This window comes from Sarcophilus harrisii, chromosome 1, assembly GCF_902635505.1.
Source record: "Sarcophilus harrisii chromosome 1, mSarHar1.11, whole genome shotgun sequence".
NCBI lineage: Eukaryota > Metazoa > Chordata > Mammalia > Dasyuromorphia > Dasyuridae > Sarcophilus > Sarcophilus harrisii.
In genome coordinates this window covers 168,410,705-168,420,542 of record NC_045426.1, presented here as the reverse complement: position 1 = coordinate 168,420,542, position 9,838 = coordinate 168,410,705, and positions in this window count along the sequence as shown.

The window sequence follows — 9,838 nt, the reverse complement described above, 5'->3', positions numbered from 1 at the left end:
TGGCACATGTTTAACATATATTGGATTACTTGCTATCTAAGATAGGAATAGGGGGAAGAGAGGGAGAAAAAATTGGAACACAAGGTTTTGCAAGGGTGAATGTTGAAACCTATATATATATACATATGTTTTAAAAATTAAAAAAAAAAGAATGTGAAGAGCTTGTTCTGTTTGGAACATGAATACGATTTAAGGAAAAACTTAATTACAAGAGTTTTCCTAGTTAGTTGAATTCTTCAAGCAGGGACTGAATGACCACCAGTTAAAGATACCAAAGAACAACCTATACACATACATAAGGTTGGACTAGATTGTTGTTTATTCTTCAACCATGACATAATGGTGGTGATGCCATGACATGCAATTGAATTGAATTTAAGTGAGTGAGGGCTCTGCAAGGTCACCTGCCTCATTTCCCCCTCCAGAGCCATCTGGGTCCAGTGGCAAGATATTGATCAAGATGACTGCAGATGGTCCTGGATACAATGAGAAACTTTGGCCTTGTTAAGCTAAGTTCTTCAACAGGACTCAGTTTGACTGAGACCACTTTCAGTGATTAAGGCTAAGTAGCAATTAAGGCAAAGAATCTCCTCTTTCATCTAGTCCAAAGAAATCTAAATGAATGAATGAATCTGGGAGGGGAAGACTCTCAGGAGTGGGTTGTAAGAGACCTCCTAAAGATTGTCTGACACTTGTGTGTGATTGTGAGAGGCAACTTGGTAAGTAAGTAAAGGGTTGGTTGCAGAGCTAGGAAGACCTGGATTCAAGTACCATCATATTGGTTGTATAATTCTGGGCAAATCATCTAATTTCTCAGTAGCCCCATTATAATTTGCAAAGAAAGTTGCTGTTTCATATTTGAGAAAGTTTTCTCATTAGAGGATGTTACCTTCAACAGGGACTATTATGGCTGTGGTTAAAGAGACATCTCAGAATTATGCATTCTTCTTTTCCAGTTCATCAATCCTCTGCTTATGATGTCGTTCTTCCTTGCACTCATAAATGGTAGTTCAGGAAGTTTCTTTTAACTTTCTAGATTTTATGCCAAGCAAATGATGAACACAGAAGAGGCAAAGCAGAAGGGAAATGCTGAATTCAGGAAAATCAAGGGGTTGGAGTGGGGTTAAGGTATTTGAAAGCAAATCCTGAGACTCCAGACTTCATTCTGCTTTAGTTGTGGGTGGAAGTTGGTGGGTTATGGGGGTGGGGAGAGTCATGATTCTGTAAAGTGAGTTTTTCTTAATGAAAAAGATTCAAATTGCTGACAGCTTAAAGTAATTGACTCTATAGAGCCCATAATTAGTCCAATAGTGTAAAAACTCTGGGTTTTGGTGGTGGTGGTAGTAGTGGTGTTTTAAGTACAGTCCTCCCAGTCTCACAGTTTTTGTCCCCTGGCCTGGAATCCTCTGGTTGCATAACCAGGAAAAAAAAGAACAATCTGGGAATGAAATGCAGATGGATTTTCAGCCTTGACTTTGAAATGAATTCAACTCTATCTGGTCCATGATTGGAGAATTGAAAAGAAGATAACTTATGTTATGCTTGGGAATTAAAATGAGAGCAAAGCTTTGGTCTTCTGGGCATGTGAATTTAGGGAAAGGGGAAGGAGGAGGTAATTCTGCATTTTCAGGCAGTGGATTGGCAAGGTGGACGTTGGGTTTTGTTCTAGCCAACATTGGGAAGAGTTGGGGTCTCTTGCTACCTCTGACAAGACCTGGATCCTGGGAAGAGCTTGGTAAAAACTTGAATCTTTAGACACATAATGAAGTTAGTGGCAGTGGAACCTAAGAAAAATGTGGAAGATTGAAGACGGGGCAGTGTCAAAACCTGAGACTGTTCAACCTGTAAGATTTTAACTTCCAGGCTTTGAAATTCTGGCTCAGGAGCCAGGAGTGGATTTTATTTTGAATTTGTTATAATCACTTGGATTCATGGAATTCCTTTCTTCTAAGTCAACAAGCATTTATTAAGAAGAAATAATTCATTCAACTAATTTTCTTTCTAATGTTTCTTTGATATCTGAACATATGTTGTTATTATTTGGAGAGACAGCATGGTATAGTGGAGAGCATGCTGGGCCAGGAGGCAAACAGATCTCAGTTTAAATCCCACTGCTATGTGACTCTAGCTAAGTATTAATCTGTCTGTGTCTCAGGCTATTCCCTAGGATTTATTGTTGTTTGTCTTTTATTCTAGAAGAGGACCATGACATCAGGGAGATAATGTCATGACATGCAAGTGAATTGGATTTAAGTGAGGGAGAGCCATGCAAGATCACCTGCCTCACTTTCCCTCCAGAGCCATCTGGGTCCAGTAACCGTATATAAATCAGTAAAACTGAAGATGGCTTTGGATGCAGTGGGAGATCTTGAACTTTTAAAGCTAAGGTCTTTAACAGGTCTAAGTTTATGATTAAGGCTAGATAGCAAGTGAAACAAAAGGCCGTCTTTTACCTAGTCAAAAAAAATGTCAATTTAGGAGGAGATGCCCCTCAGGATTTCTGACCAAAACAGAGACCATTGCTATTTATATTCACTCAGCTCGAATCAGGGCCAAAGACCAAGTGAGGCTTAGCCTGGGACCTATGGTTGGCCAGTTGATGAGATCCAGAAGGCTCTCCTAAGGCAAGGCCCTAGTTGGCAAATCTCAAAATATCTTGTGAGGCATCAGCAGCCAAAATTCATATTCCTTTGGGCAGAGCACTTCAAGTAAAGGTATGATACACAAGGGAAGGAAAAGTAGAAAGAAAAGAAGAAGACAGAGGAGAGGAGAAGAGAAGAGGTGAAGGAATGGGAGTGGAGAGGGAGCTGTTTTTTTCCCTTAATTCTCAAAGATGACCATGACATCAGGGAAGTGATGTCATGATATGCAAGTGAATTGGATTTAAGTGAGAGAGGACTGTGCAAAGTCACCAGTCTCACTATTTCCTCCAGAGTCATCTGGGTCTAGTGACAAGATATAGATCAGGATGACTAGAAATGGCCCTCCCCTCGGATTTATTTATTATGTCAAAGACAGAGCTTATGTTCCTTTGCTAGCTTTTAGAAAGGTAAAGTCAGCAGGATTAAGCAGCATATTGCTTGGGTAACTGAGAAAGTAAAACATAGAAGACAACACCTAGGTTTTAAGCCTACTACTGAGAAGATGGCAATAAACTTGCTAGTAGAAGGGAAGTTCAAAAAAAGTAAGACCTTTAGGCTAGTTGGTCCTTGGAGATGCCATAGCAACTCTCTTGCCCTATACTCTCAATGGGGTTATTGGAAAAGGTGGGGAGATTCATGGGATTGATCAGGGACACAATTAAATTCAGGAGTGTGTTGAATAGACTCCCACCTCAGACTGGTGCAATTGTTAAATTTTCAGCATGTCATTATATACTTTTGCCCTTGAGTCGTTTTTAGTCCTTCCCCGACCCTATTTGAGATTTTCTTGGTAGAGCCACTGGAATGGTTAGCCAGTTTATTTGACAGATGAAGAAACTAAGGCAAGAAGGGTTAAATAACTTACCCATGATCACACAGCTAGGAGGTGCCTGAGGCCAGATTTGAATTCATGAAGATGAGTCTTCCTCATTCCAAACCCAGTGCCTTATCCACAGCACCACCTACTTGCTTCCTTACACCTTTACCCGACAGAAATTGGCAAATGTTACAAATCAGGGCTTGAGTTATTTCATTGATTGCTTAGACTTTTAAGGAATTGAGAAAACAGTAATGATGAAAATTAAACTTTAAAAATCTCGTGTACATTCTCCACCCCCTCCCCCCCAGCAAAACCAGTTGTTAAATATTTACCTTCACATCACAGTGGACAAAGTGGTTTTCTCCCACTTTTTCTGTGATTTAGGAAGTACTGGAATTATTATTTCACTTTACCCATGAGGCAAAGGAGGCTCAGAGAGGTTATGTAACTTGGCCATGGTCACACAGCTAGTAAATATCAGAACTCAAACCTGAGTCTTCTGACTTGAAGACCACTGCTCTTTCCATTATGCCACCCTACTTCTCAGAGGAGGTCATTCCTTCCCTTGGCTCCAGGCAACTCTCTCCACAAAATAAATTGGGTAAATTCCTTTGATGCCTGATCACTAGGCAGAGTTTCCATCAACAACCGGCTGATTCGGTTTCCTCCCCCACCCAAGAAAACCACATGAAACACAGGTTGTTCCCCAGGACTATGGAAAAATGTTGGCTTGCATTTCTGGCCAGTGTTCTTCAATCCTGGCTCTTCAGAGTTTTTCTGGGGATGCAGCAGTGACTTCCAGGTCTCTACTGTCTCATTTTCCCAAATCAGTAAAACTTTCCCAGGACCTCAGCCCCACCTTTGGCTCTGTCCCGACCCTGCCTTCAGCCTCCAATCAATCTTTATAGACTCATGGGATTCCTCTCCACATGCATTCCCCGCCTTTGGTCCTGTTTGCCTGTGGGAATAATGGACTGGTCATAGCAGATATACTCAGGAGCCCTAATGGGAGGTCAGGGGACAATCAGTTCTTAGTCAAGAGAGCTAGATGTGCCATCCTGAACAGATCACTTGCCATTTCTTGGACTCACACTCCTCATTTATAACTCACTCACACCTCCCCAAAGAGAATAAGGTCACCAATCTAGGAGGGACCTAAAGACCATTTTGTCCAATACCATCATTTTATAGGATAGGAAACTGATTCAGTTTGGTCAAGTTACATGACTTGACCAAAGTAACATCAGAGGGTGAATTTTATAACTTTTTATTGCCAGAATCCATGCTAGGGTAATTTTTTACAACATTATCCCTTGCACTCACTTCTGTTCCGATTTTCCCCTCCCTCCCTCCACCCCCTCCCCCAGATGGCAAGCAGTCCAATACATGTTAAAGAGGTTACAGTAGATCTTAGATACGATATATGTGTGCAGAACAGAACAGTTCTCTTGTTGCTCAGGGAGAATTGGATTCAGAAGGTATAAATAACCCGGGAGGAAAAACAAAAATGCAAGCAGTTTACATTCATTTCCCAGTGTTCTTTCTTTGGGTGTAGCTGCTTCTGTCCATCTTTGATCAATTGAAACTGAGTTAGATCTTCTCTTTGTCAAAGGAATCGACTTCCATCAGAATACTTCCTCATACAGTATCGTTGTTGAGGTATATAATGATCTCGTAGTTCTGCTCATTTCACTCAGCATCAGTTCATGTAAGTCTTGCTAATCCTCTCTGTATTCATCCTGCTGGTCATTTCTTACAGAACAATAATATTCTATAACATTCATATACCCAATTTACTCAACCATTCTCCAATTGATGGGCATCCATTCATTTTATAGTTTCTAGCCATTATAAACAGGGCTGCCACAAACATTTTGGCACATATAGGTCCCTTTCCCTTCTTTAGTATCTCTTTGGGGTATAAGCCCAGTAGAAACACTGCTGGATCAAAGGGTATGCACAGTTTGATCACTTTTTGAACATAGTTCCAAATTGCTCTCCAGAATGGCTGGATGTATTCACAATTCCACCAACAATGTATCAGTGTCCTTATTTTCCCACATCCCCTCCAACATTCCGCATTATCTCTAGCCAATCTGACAGGTGTATAGTGGTATCTCAGAGTTGTCTTAATTTGCACTTCTCTGATTAATAATGATTTGGAGCATATTTTCATATGGCTAGAAATAGTTTTAATTTCTTCGTCTGAGAATTATCTGTTCATATCCTTTGACCATTTATCAATTGGAGACAGAGGGTCAATTCAAACCTAGTTTTCTCACTATAGAAGAAGCAACATTCTTTCCACTGTGCCACACTGCTTCCTCTTGGGTAGATAAATTGGTTATATGCTCTCTATTTATTGGTGGGGAGGGTACATGTAGTCTCTGACCTGTGTTTTATGGGAGTTGGGAATTCCCAATATGGAAACCCTAACTTCTTCCACTGATAGTTTTAGAGAGCTGCCTGAAACACATCAAAGTTAAGTGACTTGCCCAGTGTCTCATTGCTTTGATGCCACATTCAGCCCTCTATCTAAGTTGCCATGCTGCAGCTCTAAAACCATATATGATCAACCACCAACCCATCAATCAGGAGAAATGATTATTTTTGTCTCTCATATTAATAGTCAATTATTAAAACAAGGGAGACTCAAGCTTCTTTTCCATGTCCTATTTTCTTGTTCAATCTAAAAAGGATTGCTGGTTGATGGAAGATGGAATTTACATTCTTCTCATTATGGCTATTGCTACTCCACCTAACTACCTCAGACTTGGTCTGGGGATATAGATTCTTTGTCTAGATTGCCCATAACTAGGTATAGGAATAATCTCTGTCCAATAGTAAAATGATCTCATTCTCAGCACCTCATTGGAGTGAGCTCACCTTTTATTGCAATATTCATTCTCACATTGCTAACCAATAAGATTTGATTGCCACCCTTAGGAACACCCTTCTTTGAACAGGCATATAAGCTGTGAGACCCTGCCATGTTTAAGAGAAAGATGGCCAAATGACCGCTCTTTTATTAAAATTCTGGAATTATTAATTAAATAATTTAATTACTCAGAAATTATGTTTCTGGAATCTTTTGAAATGTTACACAATCTATCAGTTAGCTAACATTTAATAAATACCTATTTTATGATAGGCACTTTGGTAAATATGGGGCACAAAAATGCAATAAAAGAAACCATCCCTTCTCAGAAGAAGAAAGTCCCCAACACTTGGTACCTAAGTGACATGTTGAAAAAATAATACATGGTGAGTCAGGAAGACTTGAGTTTGAATTCTGCCTTAAATAACTGAGCAAGTCTGTCACTATAAAATAGAGATTATAACTCCCTCATAGAGTTATTAGGAGAATTAAACAAAATCATCTATGTAAAGGATCTTGCAAACTTTAAACTGTTGAATAAAAATAAATATTGTTTTCATAATTGTAGAGAATCTCAGATCATATCATTAAACTCTCTCATTTTATAGGTAAAAGAACTGAGGCCAAAAGAAGTCATAAAGATAATAAATGTCATAGGAAGGATTTGAACTATGGTCTACCTTATTCTAGAGTTAAATGCTGGTGTCCCTCTATGGGCTTGAGCTGGTGTCTAATGAATGCTCACTAAATTGTATTGAATTTACTATTATGAGCAAGGCAAGAAAACAAGGGAGTTCTGAGGACCCCAGATTAGCCCCTCCTCTGATTCTGTGGAATGAACTGGCATTCCTCATTGGCTTCTAAAATATTTTTCTTTCTAGTTTCTGAGTGGGTGAGTTGGCAGTATGCACTCAGCCAGGCAGTAGTCACTCTTGCAATTGAACCAGGCTATCAAATCAAGGGCTCTCTTGGGATTCAGAGCTGAACTAGCCAACAGGACAGAGGGACAATTGTCTTGTGTTCTTTCCTCCTTCCTTTGTGTGGCATAGTATATAAGCTCTTGGAAGGAAGGTTCAATAAGACTTGAATCTTGCTTCAGATACTTACCAGCTGAGTGGGTAAGTCACTTAACTTCAGAATGCCTCCGTTTCCTTCTTCAATCAAATGGGGCGATCAATACCACCTACTTCATGGCATTGTTATGAGGATTAAATGATAACAATTTTCAAGGGTTTTGCAATACTTAAAAAATTATATTACATATTATGTACAATGTTATATATATTATAAATCACATAAACACATAAATTCCATGCATATTGTTTTACTGCTCTTTGCACTGTATTTTACAATTTGAAAGCAGATATTGATTTTTACAATTTGGAGGCAATTTGTGGCAAGATCTTTTTGGATCCTGATTCCGTCATCCACTGGATTATCTACCTTTTCCAATTTTGTCCTCTGACATCGATGATGGCAACATGCCATCTGTACCTTTGTCATCATTGATAGAAATATTAAACAGCTGTAGGCCCAGCTTAGCTCTTTGGCCATTTGATGAACAAAGTTAGCCCTTTGTTTATGCCTGTCAAAGAAACTTTTGCTCCAGATTTTACTGGGTGGGGACAAGTAGCCTTATTGCCACCAATATATATCTAGACTCTAGAGGTACCTTGAATTCCCTCTGAAGCTCTTGGCTAGTGTGACCATATCTCTTCTTTACTCTAGTCCACTTTGAAAAATCTTAACCATGTTTCAATTGAATTCCATCTTCCTTTCATTTAATTAAGGTTTTTGTTAAGATTTTTGTATTTTTTTAAAAGCAGAAAAGATTTGTGTACACTGAAGCAAAAAAGTAGAGACATTAAGAAATAAAAAAAGGAGCTATCATCTAGAGATCATATGTGAGCTGGTGACAATGACAGGGCTCAGGCAGACAAAAAGCTGCTAACGGGAGAAGACCTCCAGCGGGCATTCTGATCTGCCATTGATTTGAGAATCCTGGAGTGATGCTGTCAGCTTGGTGGCATTCATCATATGTGAAAGAATCCCTGACACTATACAGTTCTCCACTCTAACCAATCTGGAAACTTTCCTTCCCTTCACAATAGATGACAAGGAACAATATTATGGCAACTCAGAAGACTTCTATTCTAGGTCCAGTTGTCCCAAAGTCCATATGAACTTTGACAAAGAATAGCATTATAACAACTCAGAAGACTTGTATCCTAAGTCTAGTTGTTCCAAGGTTCATATGAACTTAGACTAACTTCTCTGCCTTTCTGGCCCTTCATTCCCAATCTTAAAATGAGATAAAGGGTGAGAGAAATGATCTTTACAGTCCCTTCCATTCTCAGATCCTAAGAACTAATTCACATCCCCCTTGGCTTTAAATCCTTTGTATTTTATGCTTTCTGGGACTTTGTAACCCTAATTCTTTTGCTGTTTGGGGATTCTATTCACATTTTGAACCCCTTGGTGCAGTGTGAGGTTATTTATTGAAAACAGAGGTATTGGATTATGCTGTGCATCATAAATTCTCAAATTCCTGAAGCCAACTGGAGCCCAGGCCCACCTCCCAATGCCCTCTGCACATCTGAGGACTGAATGGGGATCCTGGGAGCCTTAATTGTTTTGGAAATTTGCTGGCCAAATGAAGTGGTGCTGAGAGGCCAGGTCTGAAAAAAAAACATTTTAGAGATATTAATAATATTTGAACTTCGGGATGGGCTTTTCATTTAAAAAAAAAACAACTCTCCAACTGCACTCAATTTGGAGCACTTGGGAAGAGGGGAGGGTAGCATTCCCTCATCCTGCTCCTAACCACACTTTCAGAAAGTGTTTTTGTATTTCTCAGACAAAGGTCTTTTGCAAGAAGAGCAAAGTTCACATGGGTGAAGGATGCAAGGACTCTGGATCTGGAATCTCAGCTTTGCCTCTTATTAGCTTTGTGACTTCAGCTCTTTAGATCTCAGTTTCCTCACCTGTGCAATGTGCTGTAAGATTACAGAGTCTATAATGGATTCTTTGAGAAGTGTTGAGAAATTTTTATCTCAGCCAACAACTCAATTTGAAAAATATGAATTCACTATGATGTACCAGTACTGTTATAGGTACCTAGAATTCAAGGACAATTGTGAAGTAGTCTTGACCTTGATGAGCTTACATTCTACTGGGGAAAGACAACATGTACAGGATCTAGTAAACTGACCAGCAAGGAGATCTAGAAATATTTTTTTTGTCTTCTTTTCTAATTCCATCTAAACTAATGTCCTATAAAATGTAGCTAGATCTTTTTGTAGTAGTAAAAAATTGGAAATTGAGAGGATGCCCACCAATTAAGGAATGGCTAAACAAGTTGTAATATATGATTGTAATGGAATATTACTGAGCTATAAGAAGGAAGTAGGCTGATTTCAGAAAAACCTAGAAAGACTTATATGAATTGATGCAAAGTGAATTGAGCAGAACCAGGAGAACACTGCACATGATAATGGC